Source organism: Python bivittatus, unplaced genomic scaffold (assembly GCF_059951505.1).
Source record: "Python bivittatus isolate LINGU-HERP-01145 unplaced genomic scaffold, Pbiv_v1 ctg000020_np1212, whole genome shotgun sequence".
NCBI classification, from domain to species: Eukaryota; Metazoa; Chordata; class Lepidosauria; order Squamata; family Pythonidae; genus Python; species Python bivittatus.
The window spans coordinates 97,649,730-97,670,790 of NW_028277030.1; the positions used below are offsets into that span (position 1 = coordinate 97,649,730).

Here is a 21,061-nt window from a genome sequence, read left to right on the forward strand (position 1 = left end):
TTTTGGAACATGGCAGGCTTCATGAGGGGATAAACTGTTGGTAAAGGCTATTACTTAACAGTGCTATTGGTTCTATTCTGCAAGAGGAGAGTGGACAAGAAGTGCTATATTGTAATATAGCATGTCCCACACTGTGAGTATATTTATGAAAAACATGATATACACTACTACATCTAGGCAAAAAAAAATTTCACTTCTCAGCCTTCATAACCTATAATTTCTTACTTTGGGTGAATTAATGACTGTTGATGATTCACATTGTAAACTCATACTGCTATATTAACAAGCAAACACTTTTCTAGCTACAATTTTCATCTGTACTTGATTTCCCTGGTCCTTTCTAAATTCTGAGGCCATTCTGATGTATTTTCCTTATATTATTTATTAGATTAAAAAAATAATTCTTTGTCCTTAAGTGTTACCAAGTTCTCTTATACTGTGTGTAAACTCTGCCCTACTATCACCTGCATCAGTAATGATTATGGTGTGTTTTACTATGTTTTTTTTCTTTTGATCTATGATTGTAATAAAAATAAGTATAAAGTCTCTTTCTTTAGTAGCTGATGAGATAATACTTTAAAATCTTGCTTGCTAAAATTCAGCAGAAGCTATGTATGCACTTTCAAAGTTTATCCTAAATGTCAACAACTAAGGACTAAAAGTTTGTGTGTGTGTGTGTGTATCTATATGTGTGTATGTAAAATATGAAGTACCAGATTCCTTGAAAACAAATTGATGTCAGATTCTGATTTTGGGTTATAAGATTTTTAGTAACAGCTAGAACCACAACTTGCTACGTATGCATGTGTATAAATGTGTGTAGGAAATCCAATAGAAATAATTTTTTATGGATTGCTTTGTATTGCTTAGTTAAAGCAATGTGCCTTTCTGTCTTCAGAACATCAATTCCAGCTTCAGAACACAATTCCAAGAATACCACAAGTGGTTCATTCTTGAAGCAGCTTGTTCTAACCTCTGTTTTGAAAAGGGAATTGGCCCATTTTCCAGTCAGAATGGACATTCTGTCATTGGATCATCTTGACAGTTTTGTACATCTCTGATGTACTTTCAGTAAATTTCAGGAACAGAATCGATAATGTTCAGAAAGTAAACATGTCCAAATTGTAGCTATGCCACAGAATTCAACTTCTAATGGGCAGGATTTATAATTTTTAATATTACTTATACCAAGACTCATCAGAGTAGTCTTTGAGAGGCTCAGTCATGTGTTCGGCTTGCAACTTTCTTGTTGAATGTCATCTGTGTGTTGGCTAAATCAGCATACATCACAATTTGCTGTGCTCCCTGCCTCAACAAATTTCACATAGTATTTTTCTTCTTAGTATTTTTATTTTCTTTTGAGCCATTATTTGTCATTTGCTTCAAACTACTGTTTCAAATTTTGTTTTGGAAAACTACTTACGGATTGCCAATTCAAACATCAAAGCACTAAAGTTAATACTAAAACCAAATTGCAGTACACAAAATGACAGAATTAATGTTTCAACTATGATCTTCCAAACTATTCTAAACAACATGTTCAGGAAGATTATCTGAATATGAACTAAATACAGGTAGTCCTTGTTTAGTAACCATAATTGGGACTGGCAACTTGGTTGTTAAGCAAAGCAGTTGCTAAGTGAAATTGACTGTGCTTATGATCTTACTTCAGCTTTGCTTTGCTTTACAGATCTGTGAAGGTCATAAATGCAAGGATTGGTTTAAAGTGATTTTTTCATCACTATCATAACTGCAAACGGTCACTAAACAAAGCAGTTGCTAAACAAGGGCTACCTGTATTGACTTAAAAAGCTCTGTCATTAACCCTTATAGTTCTCCACTACCACCACCACCATTTGAGCCCAAGGATTCAGATTTGGACACACTGCCTAGTGTGAACCAAAAAGCTCTAACCTCTGTTTTGGACAAGTTTTTCATTCAGATTTCACCCCATTTAGCAGACAAATTATTAATGCCCCTTAAATCAAGGGTTTGTCCATTAAAATTAAAATGTTATTGCACATGATGCCATTTATGTCAGTTATAGAATTACTTATATGATGTGAATTGATACAGATGATGTAAATTTAGAATTAACAGATATTTGGATTTAATAGATATCCTGTCCCTAAAAATGGTCTATTATATCAAGGTTTTATTGTCTGTGCCATTTGTAAATATTTGAATATGTCCAATTTGTTCCTTAATAACATGCAAGGAATTGAGAACTGAATATATTATGCCAACAGAAACCTTGTAAAGAAAGATGAAGCTTATACTGTGCTTGAGTACCCATTCAAGTTTGTGGTTGAGCAGGGATTGAATGAACATAAAACCTGCATGAGCACACTGCACAACAGGTGAAGCTGCTATGGATGATGAGTGAGTTTATATGGCTCATATTAAGTTTGGCTGATGGACTTAATCTGCTATTGAAAAGGAATTTCACTTTTAATTATCATGAGTGAGTGTCTGTATATTGTATGCATCTTCTAGTCAGTGGGAGGTAGACAGTAGCATGTTGACTTGCAGTATAGTCTTTACATTAGAAATCATAGCTTGCATAGAACAATGCGAGCATGCTTGGAGTAAAACCGGGCTTTGGTTACGCCCACTGAATACTGGTCAAAATGTACCTAAGTTGACTGGTACTGTTCTTACCACTAACAGGGAATGTTGCATATGGGATGATTACTATTAACCTAGTCTGCATCTAATTTATTAAAACACTTTATTTGTAAGGATTGATTGAGCAAAGCCATGATGGGCAATGGAGGTAAATATCTATGGATCTATCTGGAGATAATCAGAGTGTATGAAGGAATTTGTCTTGCAATATTAAGTACAGCACATTAATAAATGAATGAAAAAGAAAGAAATAACTAAGTTATGTATCTGTTAGACGAAGAGAAAGAAGGATGCAATAGATTAGATAGTCTGATGTTCTTGAGTGGAGTTGACGAATCCATGCAGGAAAATGGGAGTATAGATTAAATTTTGAATGAAAGTGCTAAAATGTATGTCAGAAAGTATAAATTGGGGCCATCAAGATTGTTGTGAGTACATAGGAAATTAGGAATCCAGAGGATGGAGACTGATGGCTGTAATGCTCCACTGCATTATAGGCATATTAATGGAAGAACCAAAGATGAGTTTTGAAAAAATTGCACAACATTCAAAGGAAAAATTATTCTTGCTAAGTGATACAAGTGGATAGGTGAAAGTGAAACACAAGTATACAGAAAAAGTGATTGCCACATTCAGAAGAATCCCAAGAACAGATTTCTATTAGACATAATTTCCTAATTATTTATGCTTTGGCTACTCTTTTCTTCTTGGCAATTTCCATGGTTTGTTCTGGCATCCAGTTTCCTTCTCTTTCTTCATTTTTGGCAGTCTCTTTTTCACATTTATTCTTAACAACAACTTTAAATTCATTCCATAATTCCTCTGATTCTTTATCAATAAGGTTCAGGACTTCAAAGTGATTCCTGATATTCTCCTTGAAAATAGTGGGTATATGTTCAAGTTCTTATCATGGAAGCTGACTGGCTTTCTTCTTCTTTAGCTTAACTTAGAACTTGCACATGAGCAGTTTGTGATTTGTTCCATGGTCAGCACCTGGCTGTGTCTTTGATGCTATAATTGAACTCCTCCACCTCCTTTTACTAGTAATTTAGACAATTTGATTTATATATATTTTATATATATATTCAGGTGACGTCCGTGTATAGAGGCGTCATTTTGGTTGTTTGCAGACGATATTAGCTATGAAGAAATCATTACAGTGGCAGAAATTGATAAGTCAGTCTCCTTCATTTTGGTTTCCTAAGCCATACAATCCAGTTACATTTTCCTCTTTAATGTGTCCAACTTTGGCATTCCAATCATAAGCAGCACATCTTGTTTGCATATTCTGTTGATTTCAAATTGAATTTGATCATAAAACTCATCAACTTCCTCTTCTACGTTGGTGGCTGGAGCATAAACTTGAATGATCGTCATATTAAAGGGTTGTCCACAAAGTCTAATCAATATCATTCAGTCATTGCATTGCAGCCAAGTACTGTTCTTGCTATATCTTCCAAACTATAAAAGTAACACCATTCCTTCTTCATTTTCATGTCCTGAGTAATAAACAGTGTGATGTTCTGACTGAAAGTTTCCGATCCCAGTCCATCTCAATTTGCTGATGCCTAAGATGCCAATTTTTAGTAGTTTCATTTCAACTTTCACTGTATTGAGCTTTCCCGTGTTCATGCTTCTTGTGTTCCATGTTCCTACAGTAATTCTGACTTTGCATCTTCAGATTTTCTTTTTCTGTTTGGCAACAACAGCAACTAGATGTCCCAAACACTTTAATTTAGCCACATAATAAATAACTTTAGTACTGTGGAAGATCCTCAGTAGCATATTGAGTGCCATCTGACCTAAGATGCCCATCACCTGGCACTATATTGTGAGTCATTTTATATTTTCTATCCATGTGGTTTTCTTGGTTAAAATACAGAAGTGGTTTACCATTGCTTTCTCCTGTGCAGTATAAATGGCCTTTGCTATTGTCACTAAAATGATTATCTGCCTCCAGCATCTTCCTATATTTGCTGCTGCCCTATATTGCTGCTGGCCAATATAGGTGCCTGCTTGCTTTAGCTGGGCAGCTGGCATGACCTTCATGCCTTGGGTGACCCTGCTGGGAATATATACTACGGTACTATCTATATACTATTAAAACTCTCGTGACTCTTTGTTTGTAATCTTCAGTAGGGTGAAATGGTGCATCATATGGCAACAATTTTTGAACCAAGGTACCTCAAATGGGCTAACTTACAGAATATGTCCAAAATCTGGAACTCATTACTCCTGTAGCATTGAAATTTGGCAAAGTTGTGCCCACTTCAGTGCCACTGTGCCTTCCAACTACACTTCTCAGAAACCCGTAGGTTGCATAGTGCAAGGGAAAATGGGAGGGGCCTAACCCCGCCCTCTTTCCTACCTCCCTCTGGCCCCTGTGCCTAATCGGCTGGTGGCAAGGCCCAACAGGTGAGCAACAATTGGCTGCTTTGGAACCAAAGCTGAAATTTGCAGCAACTGGTGGTGAGCAGCGAGATGGGCAGTGAGGAAAGAATGAGGGAACGACTCAGATGCTTGCTGGTGAGGGAGGGCTGGCTGGGGGCGTTCTGGCAGTGAACAGGTGAGCCCTCTTCCTCCCTGGAGGGAGGGGGCCCTTGGGGACACGCTGGGATGGGGAGCGGTGTACAGTTTTCCTCGCAGTCCACGGCTCCCTTTGTTTCCCCTCCCCTCAGCAAAATGGCAGGCAGTTCCGTGGGTCATGGTAGTTGTATTTGATAGGGAAAATGGAATGAAGAGTTGCAAGTTGGATGATGGCATGTGGTACTGCTCCCCCTCCTTAAAAAGTTACCTCTTGACCTGGCTATCCTGGATAACTATTGCCAGTCTCCAGCCTATCACTTCTTTGTAACATTGTTGAGAAAGTGGTTGGGCTCCAGCTGGAAAGGGCTCTGAATGAGAGAGATTATCTGGACCCCTTTTAGTTGGATTTCAAGCCTAGGCCTGGTATGGAGACCACATTGGTCACTCTTGTGGATGACCTGTACAGGGGCCTGGAGGCAGAAGAACATCCTTCTTGTCCTTTTAAACCTCCCAGCAGCATTAATAGCCATCAGTCATGATAACCTTTTAGAATATCTGTGAGGGTTGCAGATTGGGACACTGTTCTGCGGTCATTCCACTTCTTGTTGAGTGGGTGGTGCCATTTTGTGCTGTTGGGAAAGGAGGGGTCAAGTCATTGAACATACCAGTGTGGGGTGCCTCAGGAATAAGAACTATTTCTCATCATGTTTAACATGTACTTGAAATGGATGCGTCTTTAAAAAAAACTGGTGAACATTGTTCTTATTGAAAGGGCATAATCATTAGACAGTAATTTTTAATGTAAATTAGTATATTATTTGTGTTTTATGCTATAGATAGTTTTAAATTGTACTTTGTAAGCTGCCTCAAGTTGATGAGTTAGGTGGCATACAAATGCTGCAAAATAAGTTACATATAAATGGTGACTTATTAGAGCAATTACTGTAGATGATTTGTGTACCATGGTAGGATATTTATTAAACAGAAGAATATGGCTGGAGAAATTTTAAGGCATGCAATTACTGGCAGAAGAGAAGTGGATAGTATGTGATCTGTTGTGAGGAATGAATATTTGTTGAAAGAAGTGAAAATGTTTATATAAAACCATATTTCTGCCTGCTTTGTTGAAGTATGAGTTGGGCATGTCAGGAGAAACAAAAATAAATTGACTGGAGTTGAAATGGATGCTTAAGAAGCGTACATGATAAAACAAGAGAGTAAATATGGATTCAATGAAGGTAGACTGAATGCCATTAAGAAAGTTCATTGAGATAGTTTGGTTATGTAGAAAGAATGAGTTATGATCAAAAAGTAAAACAGATATATGAAGGCAAAGTGGATGGGTTGAGAGGATGGGAAGACTGAGAAAGTCATGGTTGAATGGAGTTGATGAGATCCTCAAAAAGAAAGTGGCACTTCCAAAAATAAAAGGCAATATAGGAATCAGTGTATGGACATAGGAAAGTACAGAGGGGTTTGCAAGAGTAGAGATATATAATGAGATGTAGTAAATGGTGTTGATATAAATTAGATTTACCTATACTTTTTTCTTATACAGTATCTTGAATCACTTTAGTTTTCTGTTTTTTATTCTTCGATCTATATAACATTGCTTACCCAAAGGGAATAGAGTCATGAATATGTACTTTAAATCAAATATGTTAATACATTTGCAAGATGTAACATTTTATTCAAAATCACTGCGGTTTATCTATCCTTATCCCAGTCTGAAAAGCTGAATAACAAGACAGAAGCAATGAGGTTGGTGCAGGCAAAGAGAACAAAGATGTGTTTCCTTTTAATAAAAGTCAAGACTCTAGTGCTGTGTATGCACATAATCATGGGGAATCAATCAAATATGATTCCTGAAATGTTTTGAATGTTCAAAAAAAATTGTTAAAATTTTTTCATTGTAGAGCAATGCAGGTAGTCTCTGGGTGAAGAACGCCTGGTTTACGGATGACTCATAGTTCAGAACGGAGCCTATTGTAGCAAAATTTGAGTTAAATACACAGTGATTCGAGTTAAATACACAATGGTTCAAGTTAATTACACAATACTACTTATACACTATTATACAATAATACTATTCCGGCTTACATACAAATTCGATTTAAGGACAGATCTTGGGAACGGAACTCATTCTTAAACTGGGGACTACCTGTACTGTATCATGTCACTTGTTATAGCCAATAGCTATAGCTTCTTTCATTAGCTGATTGCACAGTCATTAAAATAGCATTGAGTTTTCTTGTAAGATGAAGGATCAAGTTTTCATTGATCCTAAATTGTTTGGTTATGTAGAATTGTTAAAAATTGTTAAAATTTTAAATTGTTAAAAATGGGAGAAATTGGCTAGAATTGAAAGGATTGTAAAAGAAAAATATTATTGAAAAAAATATTGAACTGGGTGATGGCATTGTTCTTAAAAGTGTTAGATCCTTTCAGTTTTTCTGAGCTTGTTTCATTCATTTTTTCCTATTTACAGACATCTTTCTAGAATGGAATTTCTCTCTCTTTTTGGATACCCTTGACTAAATTGGAAGCTGCCAAAGTTGAGAAACACTGGTCTAGAAGCTGAGCATCCTTGGTAATGCTGGCTGAAAATATCAGAATGGAAGAGAGATGCCCAACCAGAAGGTGGAAAATGTCCTTTACGTTTCAACTGCATTTTCTCCTGAATGCAACTTCATGTCTCTAGTGAGGACAAGAGTAGGATGTACCAATGTACTGAAAAATTTGGTTAGTTTTTAAAAATATTTCTAGGCCAGCTTTAGGGGCTGAAATCCTTCATCAGCAGCTGTTTAAAAACATAGACATCGCAGATTAGTAAACAAAATCCAGAAACCCTGTAATTAAACAAAAACTGGCAAAGCGAGCTAATTAAAATGGAGAAAACCCAAACAGTGTAATAAATTTCTCTGAAAGACGAGAAAAAGAAATAGATTTTCAAACTTTTTAAAGGGTTTGCAGTAAATAGGCTTGCCATACCCCAAATAGCAAACCATTTCAGAGCTGTGGAGTGACTGTACAAAATATCTTCTTTTGTGATGGTTAACTTTGCAGCTTTCAAGATGGCAAGTGAGAAGTGTCTCTTTTATAGATCTGAATGAGTAGACACCTTGGCACGTGTTGTTATACTGATACTAACCACTTAATGTTTTCAAGTTTAAACTGAATAAATCGTTGGCTTTTAGAGTTGTTGTTCACTCTTTAGTGAAACACCCATGAGGACTAGTAACTTTAAAAATAAGAGGGAAAAAACTAGATGATATCCTGAAATGTAACAAGATTCTACATGCTGCTTGCTACCTGCCCCCAGGTTAACCCAATGAGTCAGACAAGCCTTTTACTCTGTTTGTTTAGCAGGCAAGGCATGTCTTATATGAGATAGATTTCTAACACTCTCCTTCTGGTTGTTTGCTGCTGTTGAAAGTGATGACACCCCCCAACATTAAAATACAGTTTTTATGTTACATCATGCTGGTCTTCTGTTTGAATTAAATTAATCATATGTTGGCTGAAGAGCTGTGATCTCCCTGTTTTAACTAATAGTATTTTGTTCAGCAGCAGCAGCATCTCTGTGAACCTATAGTAACAGCTTCTCTTTTTTTTAATGAAAGATAATGCCCTCTCAAGCATAACAGTTCTTAGTCTTTTTCCTGCGTATTTCTTATTGAAAAACATTCAGAGGCACTGGAAGCAAAGAAGATAGATATGGGTGGGTTAGGAGGAATGAGAGAAATAGTGGGCATATAAGTGAGTTTAGTTCTCCTTGTCTTGCACTTTGCCCAGCTGTATATAGTAAGTTAGCAGTACGTGTCTCTTCTTATTCCTATGAAAGTAGACTTTGTTCTCTGGAGACTGCTAATCATGCCCCATGGGGGTGTAATCAGTTATAAGGTATTTAATACGTGCAGGCAGGAACAGGCTGCCTGGCCAGGCTGGCAGATTGCAACACTACAATTATAAAGGGCCCCTTTCCCTAACTCTGCCCGCCCACCAGTGGCAGGATGAGGGCCATGCCCTGAGATGCTGTGAAACATACAAAGAATAAATGTGGGTGGGAGCGGGTAAGCTGCAGAAACACCTCCTCTGTGCTTCCGTGTCTGTTGCCTTCCTATCATCTGAATTCTGGGTGAATTGCAGTCTTCATAGACCAGACAGCTGAGGCTTGATAATCAGGAAGTGGATTACTGATAGAAGGGTTTCTCCCTTTTTCTGGCTTTTATCCTCTGACATGTGCTTGGAAATTAGGAGAAGTATTTTGATACGATACGTTCAAATCTATGTCACTTGGGATATGAATGTGACAATCCTACAAACTTCTGTTCCCTGTCTTAATACAAGTAAGATGGTGCCATAGTATTCATGTTCTGAGCCTCTTTCTTTGCCAGTCTTCGAATTGGTGAAAAAGTGTTTTTCAGAGTGGTTGTTGAAGAATGTAAAATAGTTGCGTTGGAATACACAAAGTCATGAACTGATTGTGTTTGCCTTGCCAATGTGTTCCAGCCTGCTCCTACTCTTTACAGCATTCCAGTTTAAGTTTCCTGCCTGTAAAAGGAGTTGTGTCATTTATTTCCTATGGGGTCATTTCAGGTCAGTCCTGGATTAAGTACAGGGCTTTTGATGAAAAAAACCCACAATCAGTATTTCAAATTCACAAGCTTAAAAGTAGAGCATTTGTGAGGAAAATTAGGGGGTGAGGTTTGCTGTTCAGCTTTATCTGAGTTTGTCAGAGAGATAGGCAGTAGCTCTTCCTGAAAGAAACTTTCCTGTTTCAGTAATGTCCTTTTATTGTGTATTATTAGTGTGGTCCACTCACATTATCCTGTGTATTGTGGACAGCTGCTTGTACTTAACAAAAATGGTAACCATTCATTTATAATGGCGTTATGAGGTTTCTTGTTCATTGTCTAAGCCACTGCTATTATTACATGAGAGCATTTGTGTGTCAGAGTAATACAGTTGGTTTTGCAGTCATGCTACTTGTCTTCATAAAAGATAATGAAGGATAGCAGTAGTATTTAGCTTTATAAGCAGGCAGGGGGTCAGGGTATTTATGGGACCACCTCTCCCTGAGGCTGTCTGCCCACTTCACTACACTAGGTAGGGTACTTTCCTGTCCTTTAAGTGTTGCCGCCTAGTGAGGCCTAGGAAGCATGCCTTTTCCGTAGCAACTCTTGACTGTGGAGCCCCCTTCCTCCTGGGATCTAGCAGGCCCCCACCCTTTTAGCCTTCTGGAAAGCTGTAACGGGCTGGCTTTTCCCCCAGGCACTGGGATAGGGTAGGGTTGGAACTCAAGGATTGTATGGATTGATGGATTGGAAATGGTGGGTCAGATGCCTGGTTTTCTTGATATTCTTGTTTTTTTTTCCCCCTGATTTTTGGTTTTATTGTTGTTGTGAGCTGCCGAGAGGTATGTTTTACAAGACGGGCTGCCATATAAATCAAATCAATCAAGGCTGAGATACAGCATAGTCTAAAAGGCCTCACAGTTTAATTAGAATTTGGAACTTGCAGCTAAAATAGTTTTATACACAAGAGCAGTGGTAATGATTCCCAGAATTAGAAACTTCTCTTGAAACCTGTCTTGATTATGTATACATAGTGGCATATGCCTCCATCTTGTGTGGGCTGGATTGCAGAAGAGTATAGACTTTATGCTGTCCTGGATACCTGAGATATTTGACTTTGTACTTAATATTTCTGATAGTGATGAGCTATGAGCTGTTCAGCAGAGGAGGTATTAAATTAGTCTACATTGACTTTAAGTTGTGTGTTTATATGATGGGTAGTTGAAGTGGAGCAGAGAGTTAAGAATATATATATGCACAGAGCAGATATCGATCTTGGTGGAAGAAGGACATGAGTGCAGTTCCTAAGAAATAAAAAAATATAGTGATGGCTTATTGGCTTTCTGTTTCTTTGTGGATTAAGTCAGTAACAAAACTTGTGAACAAAACTGTGTTTGGGTGGAGGCAGAGAACTTCCTTCATATTCCTTAAAACAAAACTCTTATTGGCTCAAAGTATTAAATTCCTAGGTATATTTTTGTTTCTTCAAGGACTGTGGGTTTTTTTTCCTTTTAAATTGCCTTTTCACCCTCTATTTTATGCCAGTGCAGATGTTGGTAGCTCCAGTGCTTTCCCCAGTTCATGACTGAGGCAGTGGTGGACATCTTTATCTGGCATATTTCAAGGTGGTATGGAGGACACGTGGGCTTGGCTGCTTGTTTTTGTTCTATGCTTTGCATGGAATGCAGTGTGTTTGCCTTTCTTGGCCTGTGGTTTCAGCCTGCATTCCTCTGTATAGAGTCAGCATGGCGGCAGGCGGCGTGCTGTTCATGCCCTACAGCTACATGGTTTCAGCTCCACATCAAAGGTGTGTTTAGTGCGTAGCTTGTGCCATTCCTGGCCACACCTGGTGGCCTACAGGCACGCAAGTAGGCGGACTCTGAGATGCAATTGCAGACTACGATGTTTAAACTCAGGCTTCTCCCTACTTGTGAAATCAGAGGAGTTGAATTTATGTTAAACAACCAAAACGAGTCAAATTCAGCAGGAAGAGACAGTCACTCTAAGGGTCAACCCAATCCACAATAACACCTAAATACCTATAGTGCAAAAAGAAATGGTGTCTCCCCCCCCTCCCTTAAATAGACTATTTGATGCTTAGTTATACTTCAGTAAGATCAGTTGAGAAGACTTTTCTTCCATGCATCCGGCATATTATTAGTCAGGTGCCTGCTAATAGGTTACCTGCTACATCTCTCAAAGTGTACCCTATGCAAAATGATGATGAAATAGGATGCATTCTGACAGTAGCCATATTTTGCATATCAGGAGAATGACTTAATTCCCTTGGTTCAGATGTTTGGGTCTTGTCAGGCTACATAATAGAAAAATATCATGTTAGTCCATGGAGCTGTTTGGGGAGTGTCGGGGAGAGTTGCCTTTCCCTGAAATACTATTCTCAGCTAAATTTCTTTCATTGTATTTTTGTTTTAACAGATTGATATACCAAACATTATTTACTATATTTAAAATTAAATACAGTATCTAAAATTAAGACATCTTTATTTTAATATTTTGGAAGTGCTTGCTTCCTCTTAAATAGGTGAAAAAGTGGCTGCCTCCTTCACCTTGACAGGGTCCTTCTGTGGTATACAGTGGTGGATCACAGTTGAATAGCCATGTCAAAATTCACAGAGGCTGTAACCTAATCCTTTCTACTAAGATCCATCAGTGTTCATTGTGCCATAGGTGAATTTAGAGTGATGGTAGTTAGGATCATTGTACAATATCAATACTTTGTGCAGGATTATAAGAAATAGATTTCTGAAGCTGTGTGTAGAACTGTGTGTAAGATGTCTGCTGGGTAATACCTGAAGGAGTGGACCCGTGATTCTCACTGAGGTGGGAAATTGTAAGACTTCTGGACATAATTTGTAGGCTGTCTGTGTTTTAATGCATAATTAAGTCTGTGTGTTCTCTATCCTCTTTGACATTCTCTGCCTTGCTTGGGATGATAAATTATGCAGAAAGTAATGAAACCATCTTTTTAGGTAGATTTACTAATAGTGAGTTGCTAGGGTCTTGATCTATTTAAAACTGTCTTCATGTGTGTGAATCCATGTTACAGTAGCACTGCTTTTTTGCTAGTACTAAAGCACCCTCTCCTGGGGAAAATTTAATATGACAGATCTATTCCATTGCCAGCATAAATTGGTTAACATGGGGTCAAACAACATATTATGGGCAGTTGTGTGTATTTAACTTTTTAAAAACACTATAAAATAGCCATTGAAGCTGCCATGAGGACCATGCACCACCCTCCAGCTCATCATTAGAAAAACAACCATATTTTTTTCTGTTAAGAAGGACTGCTATCTTCTATTTCTAACTGCTGCCTCAGATACTGCTTTTCAGTTTGAAAAATAGTTGGAAAGAGGCATGCATCTGCCTGCAATTTAACTGGATTGTCATAGTTTTGGCAGAGTTGGCCGTCACTAGTTCAAAGAAAAAAAATAGTTTTTATAATCATAAGGTTGATTTTTATCATGTGCTACACTGTAAAGTCAAGTTCTAGGCCTAGTTTTAAGTACTGGAAATAGAGTGTAAGTGCCATTATTACATCTTTTCTTATAATATATGTTCAGGATTCACAGGACTGTCTCATGCTGCCTTATGTCAGGTTTGTGCCTACTTACATAGAATCCACTTCTTTCTTCTCCTAGGCTGTGAAATCCTTCTGTGAAGACTACTTTAAAATCAGTAAGTACTGGCCAATTTACTTACTTAAAGATTTCAGTGGATCCTAAATTTATCTGTGTTGTGGTTTCTGTATGTTATGCAGTATTATTATTGCTAAAATTGTCTTTTAAGGAAATCTTTCAGAAGTTGAGACCTATTTACCTAGTTTGCACATAATGGTAAAGAGGATTTTTTTTTGCCAAATTGTGCTAAAACAAATGCATTGCTAAAGCTTTAGGGTAGGTTTGGGATTTAAGCCATTTTTTGGATTTATTACTGATAGAGCAAAGAACCCTCAAAAGTTCCATTCCCAGTCTACAGCACGAAGAGGCATGTAATCCATTATTCCATCTTCTTTCATCTGAGTGTGTAAAATTAATTAATTAAAATAGCTATTTATCTAACTGAAACTAATCAAGTGAAGTTGTTCACTAGTACCGCCTGCAAAAATGAAAATATTTTGAAATACAAATTTTAAAAAAATGAAATAGGTTTTGATAGTATTGTTGAAACTGTTAACTATGTGTTGTGAAAAATCAAGAGACCTTTCTCAGATAAGACCACATATTGTCTTAGTTCACAAATAATCCTGACCAGTCCAACTGAGATTGTGTCCCTCTTTATTGATTAATAGAAGACATCTTCCTGGAGAAAAATTAAAAGGAGGTATCTTTCTCTTTCATTTTAGTACAGTATGTTTTTTTGTTTTTGAACCATTGCGGAATGATGATGATGATGGTGGTGGCAGTGATGATGATGATGGTAATGAAGGGCTAGAGTATGAAATCTAGATCTTTAAAAAATTGTTAATTCAGCCCATTTTAAAGTTTTAAGACAATGACGTAACAATTTGCATATTATTTTTACAAACCTGGCACTTGCAAACTTATTTGATAGGAATCCGTTTATGTGCTGAAAGAACTGTAAAAAATATGTTGAACATTTGCTTCTCAAGCTGGCCATAATTAAATTGGGTAAGATTTTTTATAAACATTTGCTGTAAAGATTGCCTCTGTTTGTAACTGGTTAGCCAGCTGTTTAACTTCCTGTTGTTGCCTGTTTTCCCCCCATAGTTCTGCAGCAACATGATGAACCTGTTGGTTTTCTGGAGGCACTTATGTTGTTTTTGGGAACAGAGTGCATGTACTTGTGTATTTGTTCATAGCACCCACAGCTATGGTTTTAAACTTTATAAACTTGTTTCTGAGAGAGGCTGTTACTGTGTTTTTCTTATCTATTTGTCCTTAGCTAAGATTATTTCCTAAAGCAAGAATGTTGTTTTCGTTTTCTTGTGGGTTGCTATTCTTTTTTAAGAAGTCGCATCATGTGGTGAAGAATTAGAAGTCTCATTCTGAAAATCTCTGCTCTATTTTATTGCAAATCATGTTGAACTACTGTGATTGTTGCTAGAATCACAGGTAGTAAAGTCATGAAAATTGCATAATCGTTATTTATTTATTTATTTATTTATTTATTATCAATACAGTCTCTAAAAGACTGTAGGTGGCTTACACCATCCCACATACAGCTTAAAACAATTAAAAACATAACCACAAAATATATAACAGCTTGTACAAAAGCGGTCATAACAGTAAAAAAAGAAAAAAAATGACAGGGGCTCCAGGCCTGGGAAAAATAATATTTGGATATCTACCCAGGTTAAAAAAGGAAATTAAGATTCTTGCCAGTAGTATGGTTATCAAGTTTTAGGTCTATCTAGGTTTTTTTTTTCATTTTTTAGATCATAATTTCAGAATTCTAATATCCTGTGGAATTGTAGCTTGTGGGTTACATTTACTTCTCCTTAGAAAACATGAATTAGAGTAGTTCTAATTCCTGCATGTTATTATAGTTCTTTGTGTGTCAGGCTGATTAGTAACTCATGCAGAATTTCATTTCTCAAGTTTCAGGAGTCTTCAGCCAGATGCTGTTGGATGCAGTCAGGAGACTACTCTCAGAGTCATGTGGACAAACATGTTTGGACAGGACATTACTTTAGGTCTGTAAATATCTTATTTTATGAGAGGCCTATTCAGGGATTTAAGAATTTTTGCATTGATCTTACAGTTATGCCCCAAAAGCTTTATTTTGGATGAGATTGGTGACGGTAGGACTAAAGCAGTGGAAAAGTGTTTAGTATAAGTGTAGCAAGCAAGGTCAGTTCAACCAAATGCTAGATAAGCAAATTCCAGGAAGTTGATGAGGGTTTATTACTCCAGCTCTCTATAATTTAGATCAGACCTTTGCTGTTAAGTATATCAATTCAAAGGGATTAAATTTGTGGAAAACTTTAAAAAGGCTAATGGATATTAGAGGTTGCTAGTGAATAGGGCCTTTTGTTTTCAATCCAGTAACTTCAGAATCCTTTGCCAAGTAATTCCAAATTTTTCAGTCAGAAAAATTACTTAACAAAAGATTTTTCTAACTGTTATAATTTGTTATGTGTATATAACGTACTGTGTTTGCTGATCTAGCATAAGGTAATCCAGAAAGAAGGAAGAGAGTTATGCAGGGCTATGGAGTTCTGTTTTGTTGATCACTGGAAATACAGCATTCTCCCTTGGGCTTCAAAGATTGTAGGAATCCAAACTTCGTCGCTCATCTTCAATAACAATACCCTAGGCGGGGTATTTACAAACACATTAAAACTGATTTCACAGTGCAGAGAAATATAACAAATGAATAAGGCAACAACAACATCCTCTCCTCTTATTCCTACGATTATATTCACTACTTGATCCCCAGATTGCTATATTTCTGGACAGTTAAGCCACGTATGTAAATATAAATCCCCTCTCTGGGCAGGAAAGAGATGACAGAATGAATATAGTATAATACGGAGGTAATATCGTTAACAAATATTTTTGATTGTATATTCTTCCTATTTTCAGATTTGGGTTTATAAGGGGGATAGAGCCATATATTTTCCCCAAGTTGAATTTAAATGTGACTGTCCTAATCTATTTCCCATGTGATTTTACATTAAATACTATTCTGTACTGAGTTTCCATTTGTATATAAATACCTGGCCTTTAGCTCCTTTTGAAAGAGAAACATAACAGATCTCAAAGATACTTTGCATGTTATGCAAAGTTTTGTCCTGAATGATTGATCTTTAGGGGAAAACGGTTCCTATTTCTGTTGAATCAGTGTACTTGTTTGTAATAGCTCATTCAGTTTTTCCCCACTGACAAAAGCGTGATACTCATTTGAGTCATCAGAAAAGGATGCTCTACAGATGATAATCATGTATAACTAGGGTGAACAAGTATTTTTGCCCATGGGCACCAAGCCTGTGGAGGAGCCATATAAAGTGGACTTTGAATTATGACCTATTTCTTTGATGGAAAAAACAACAACAAATTGCTTTATAAGAGGCTATTGTCAAAGAAAATTAGAGATTCTGAATTCCTCAGTTTTAATATCTATATGTCAGCTTTACTTTTTATTTTTGTAAATCTGGATTTTTTATTATTGTGAATACATCTTTTATTCATTTTTGCCACTTTATGAAGTTTGGGGGAGGGTGTATGGCAGCGTTTGAAATAAAACAACAGGTAATGATTTAGAGGATACTGTCTAATCAAGAAATAGTAACATCAAGTTTTTCCCAATTTCTTACCATTTTTAAAGCTTTCAATTAAAGGATCATGATGTGTTTTTGCATCTCAGATTTTTTTTTAATCAATGCACCCCAAAATATTCAAAACTAGAAAGTCTAAGTTGTGTAACAGGGCAAAAACTTTGACTTTTTCCTGTTTCTCCAACAAAGTAGTTAATTTAAAATATTCTGAGTTTTCTGGGTTTTATATAAACCCAATATTCATGGAAGTATCCAACATTTTAAGTAGGTTAGATGGGTTAGAAGGTTGTAGTGTGTTAAATGTGAAAAGCAAAAAAAAAAAATCATTAGCAAATGAACTGATCTTGTGTTCCTTGTTATTTATCTTATTTCCTTTTATGTTCACTGCTGCTTTTATTAAATTAGCAAGTGGTTCAGTTGCACCAGCGGTTAGTAGAAAGGAAAAAATCCTTTTCCTTATTCCCCTAAACAGACTAAACTTTTTGACATGATATCATTTCCCTAAATGGTGGCTTTTGATTCTGCTTATACTTGATTAAGAATGCTCATAAAGGATTTTTGGAATGTAGCTTTTGTAGCAGTAACATCAACTTAAATAATCAATAACTTTGAAAGCATACACTACTAACAAGAGTACAGACATTTTCTTTTGACTAGAAAAGTAAATTGTGTTTAATGTCCTTTTTACAAAAATAGGCATCTGTCTTTCTGCGATGCATCCTGACATGACCTTTATATAGTTTGTGATGATTCTCTTTGCATTATACTGTCATTTCCATCCTAGTTCAACAACAACAACAATTTTTCTAGTTTAACAAGACTGTTGACATATATAAGAATTATACCAGAGATGGCTTTTTGGATACATCTCTGCTGAGCTGTAAAATTAATTGGCAGCATTTTGACTGGCAGATGCCAAGGACTGACCTGAATTATTGTATTCTGAATTAATTGAACTTTACCAAGAATATTTTTAGTCATCCTACCTATAATGCATTGTCATAACTGAGTCTCGAGATTATTGGAATATGGGAGTCTGTAGCCAGGCAAAGGGCAATTTTAACTGGTGACATGTTGTATGAACATTTCAACATTCTGAAGCTAAAAATCAAATTTGTGGAGAGGTGGGGGGAATAGCCTCATTTAAAAGAAAGTAAATACCAGCTTCTCAGTGAAATAACCTGCCTGTCAATCACAGACTTAGAATATAGGCTAATCCTTCACTGATCCCAGGGATTTTCCACTGCTTCATTTAAACCAGCAGAGTAGGAGAAATTGTGCCATATGTTGCCATTTTGCTCAGTTTAAATTATAAGAATGAAAGACAATATGGCACCTTGCAGGATATCATAGCAGAATAACCAAGAGCCTATTTTTTTTTCTTCTAGAACCAATTCTTTAAATATGACATTGTATGTAATCTAAAAAGAAAAGAAAAACCAAGTACCACGCTGAATGCATTAATTGACCAATCTACATTTTATTATTTGTACAATAAAAGCCATACAAGTAGCCATACTATCAAACTATTTAGCATATATTAAGCAAATTTCAGTGAAGACTAACTTGTTCCTCTATATAGATAGGCTGGAGAAGTCAACCAGCTCCTTGGAGAATCTCCACTGAATAACACAGTGCAGATATAATGGTGATAATGAAATAATATATTAGTGGAAATTACCTATTGTGGCACAGGTATGATAATAAACTTTAGGTCATTGGGTGCCACTTGGGCTTTTCTACCACTTGTATTTACTTTGTTTCGAGCCACTTTCCTAATAAATCAAGGAGATGATAAAGATTAGCACCTCATAGCATGGTCTGTTTTTCACAATGTGCCTTAGATGCGCTAATAAATAATTAGGAACTATTTGGATTCTATTAATCTTGGGGGGCTACACAGAGTATACGAAGTACAGAAAATCCTGGCAAGTATAAACTTAATTAGAAAACAAACTAACCAGGACAGTTTTTATACCTGCTTATCTTCTCATACATAAGATATAGATACCTTATTTCTTTTTAAAAAAGATATTCAGAAAGTTGAATTCTTCTAATAATTGTTCAGTTTTTCTTTGCTTGTATGGAATTGCAGAATATAGTAAGTCCTTTTTTTTAGCTTTTTTCCCCCAGCTGTGCTATTGTGAGGTTGTTTATTCTGTACTCATTGAGGCCCAAAGAAAACACTGTAGTAAGGAAAGGGGCCAGCAAACCTGTTGGGGCAAGGCCAATAGCAGGGCATCTAAAAGACTTGTTTCAGCAGCTTTCTAGCCTTGCTACTTCCTGTTCTATTAATTTTGGAGCTTTGGATCTTTCTAGTTACTCTTTTCAGTGCTATTTGTGGATTAACCATATTTAAGTTTGGAGAAGTTGTTGATAAACATTTTTTATAACACAAAGTATGGCAGTTCTGAGCCATCTTTTTGTGCAGACTGCTTTCTAGATCTTAGAGTATATAGCAAGGAAAATAGGAGGATTCTACCTCAGAACCCCAATTTTCTTTTTTCAAATAGGAAATGGCATCATGATTGGTCTTTTATGGGAAATCAGCCTTTAAAACCTAGTCCATATTCTGTGCAATAAAATGCTTGAACAGTTAGCACAACATACAAAAAAAATTCCAGTGCAATCAAAAGCATGATATCAGTCATAAAAATAAAAATGAAATCTTTACTGTAGGCATCTCAGAATAGCTGTTAGAACTTTTCCTTTTTCCTTTATCAGTGTGCAACCAATAAAGGCTTATTTTCCATTCCTGTCATATTCAGGATTGGGTACAGTTAGATCTCAATCATAACTTAGAATCTTCTACTTGAAAATCATTGCTTAAATTTTTAAGATGTTTCCTAATCTTCTAGTTATAACAAACAATAAAATTTGCAAACTGAAGGAAGCCTTAGAGTCCTATTTGGGTCACAGAATATTTCCAATCATGGGTAGAGTCCTTTAGATTAGAGGTGTTCTGCACCTTCAATATTGGGAGTGCTTTAAAATGACAGAAGTGCATGTTCCTCAAGCTGAAACTTTTGAGGTGGAGGAGGTATCCATGGTAAGCTGGTTGTCTTTTTTTCAACTCTTAGATCCTTGGATTGAGTGCCTTTTTCAGACTTCAGATCAAAACCCAGATTGGTAGGTATTTCAGTATATCTATTACATAGCTATGAGCATCGCCTGTAAGCCTCATATAGCCTAAGCATTGCACCTCTCTACTTAAGATTCTGTTTCAGTTATTTCTTCAAGGAGGCTTCATGTTATACCTGATATGTGGGAGATGAGCATAGAAAGCTGCGTTATACTAGATCAGACTATTCATTCAGCTAACTCAGTGCTGTCTTGTCTCCAATATTGTCTATACTAATTTCAGCTATTCCAGTACTGTGTTTCATATCATGGGCTGCTGATCCTTTTAACTGGTGAGTGCATCATAGACTAAAAGTATGTGATCTATCACTGAACTATGATCCTTCCTACAATGAGAAGTATTGACATAGAGAAAGGCTTTCTCAAGACAAACTTCAGATACCAAGATTCATTATTTTGGTGATTCTCATAATGCAAATTGTTGCTAAGTTTTAGAAAAATGGCAAGTATAATTTCTGTTTAAACAGGTTTTCTAAAATATACTTTAAAAAGTGAATTTATAACCATCTTAATTGTAAAATTTTTGTAGCCACTTGTGAATAAAGTAAAACCCTTTTTTTTTTAAAGTAGGGGAATTAAAAGATGGTAGAAATAGCCCAAAGACCTTGTATTCTTCTAGGACTCTTATAGATCATTAGCTTACTAGTTGTCTCCCAGAGACTGCTGCTAAATTCAGTTTTCCCATGATTATATGGTTACAGCAAAATATTATTTCTAATACGCCTTGGTTTATACAGTAGGATATTGCTGAAATAGTGACAGAAGAAATACTCTGGCTTCATTCATGTTTCTGTTTAATTTGGAAGAGTTTGGGTGCTACACGGAGTGAAATTTCTCAGAGATTCTGTGTTCCTTCCTATATCCTTGTTTACCTTTTGGTCTGCTCTAACCAAGCATTGCAACATGCTAGTTCTTGAGGATTGCAAAC

At 36.4% G+C, this 21,061-nt stretch overlaps 1 protein-coding gene across 6 annotated transcripts in view; it reads left to right on the forward strand.

Moving 5' to 3' along the window:
* Positions 1-21,061, forward strand: part of TJAP1 (tight junction associated protein 1) — a 54,620-nt gene that overhangs the window by 11,332 nt on the left and 22,227 nt on the right. For 3 of the 6 annotated variants that reach the window (XM_088144991.1, XM_007430726.3, XM_088144996.1), the window contains exons 2-4: positions 13,394-13,430; positions 15,314-15,408; positions 20,073-20,121. The exons of 2 other annotated variants lie outside the window; for them this stretch is intronic. The gene's annotated coding sequence lies outside the window, so the exon portion shown is untranslated. The remainder of the gene's footprint in view (positions 1-13,393; positions 13,431-15,313; positions 15,409-20,072; positions 20,122-21,061) is intronic. One more of the 6 variants, XM_088145001.1, reaches the window with a different exon arrangement.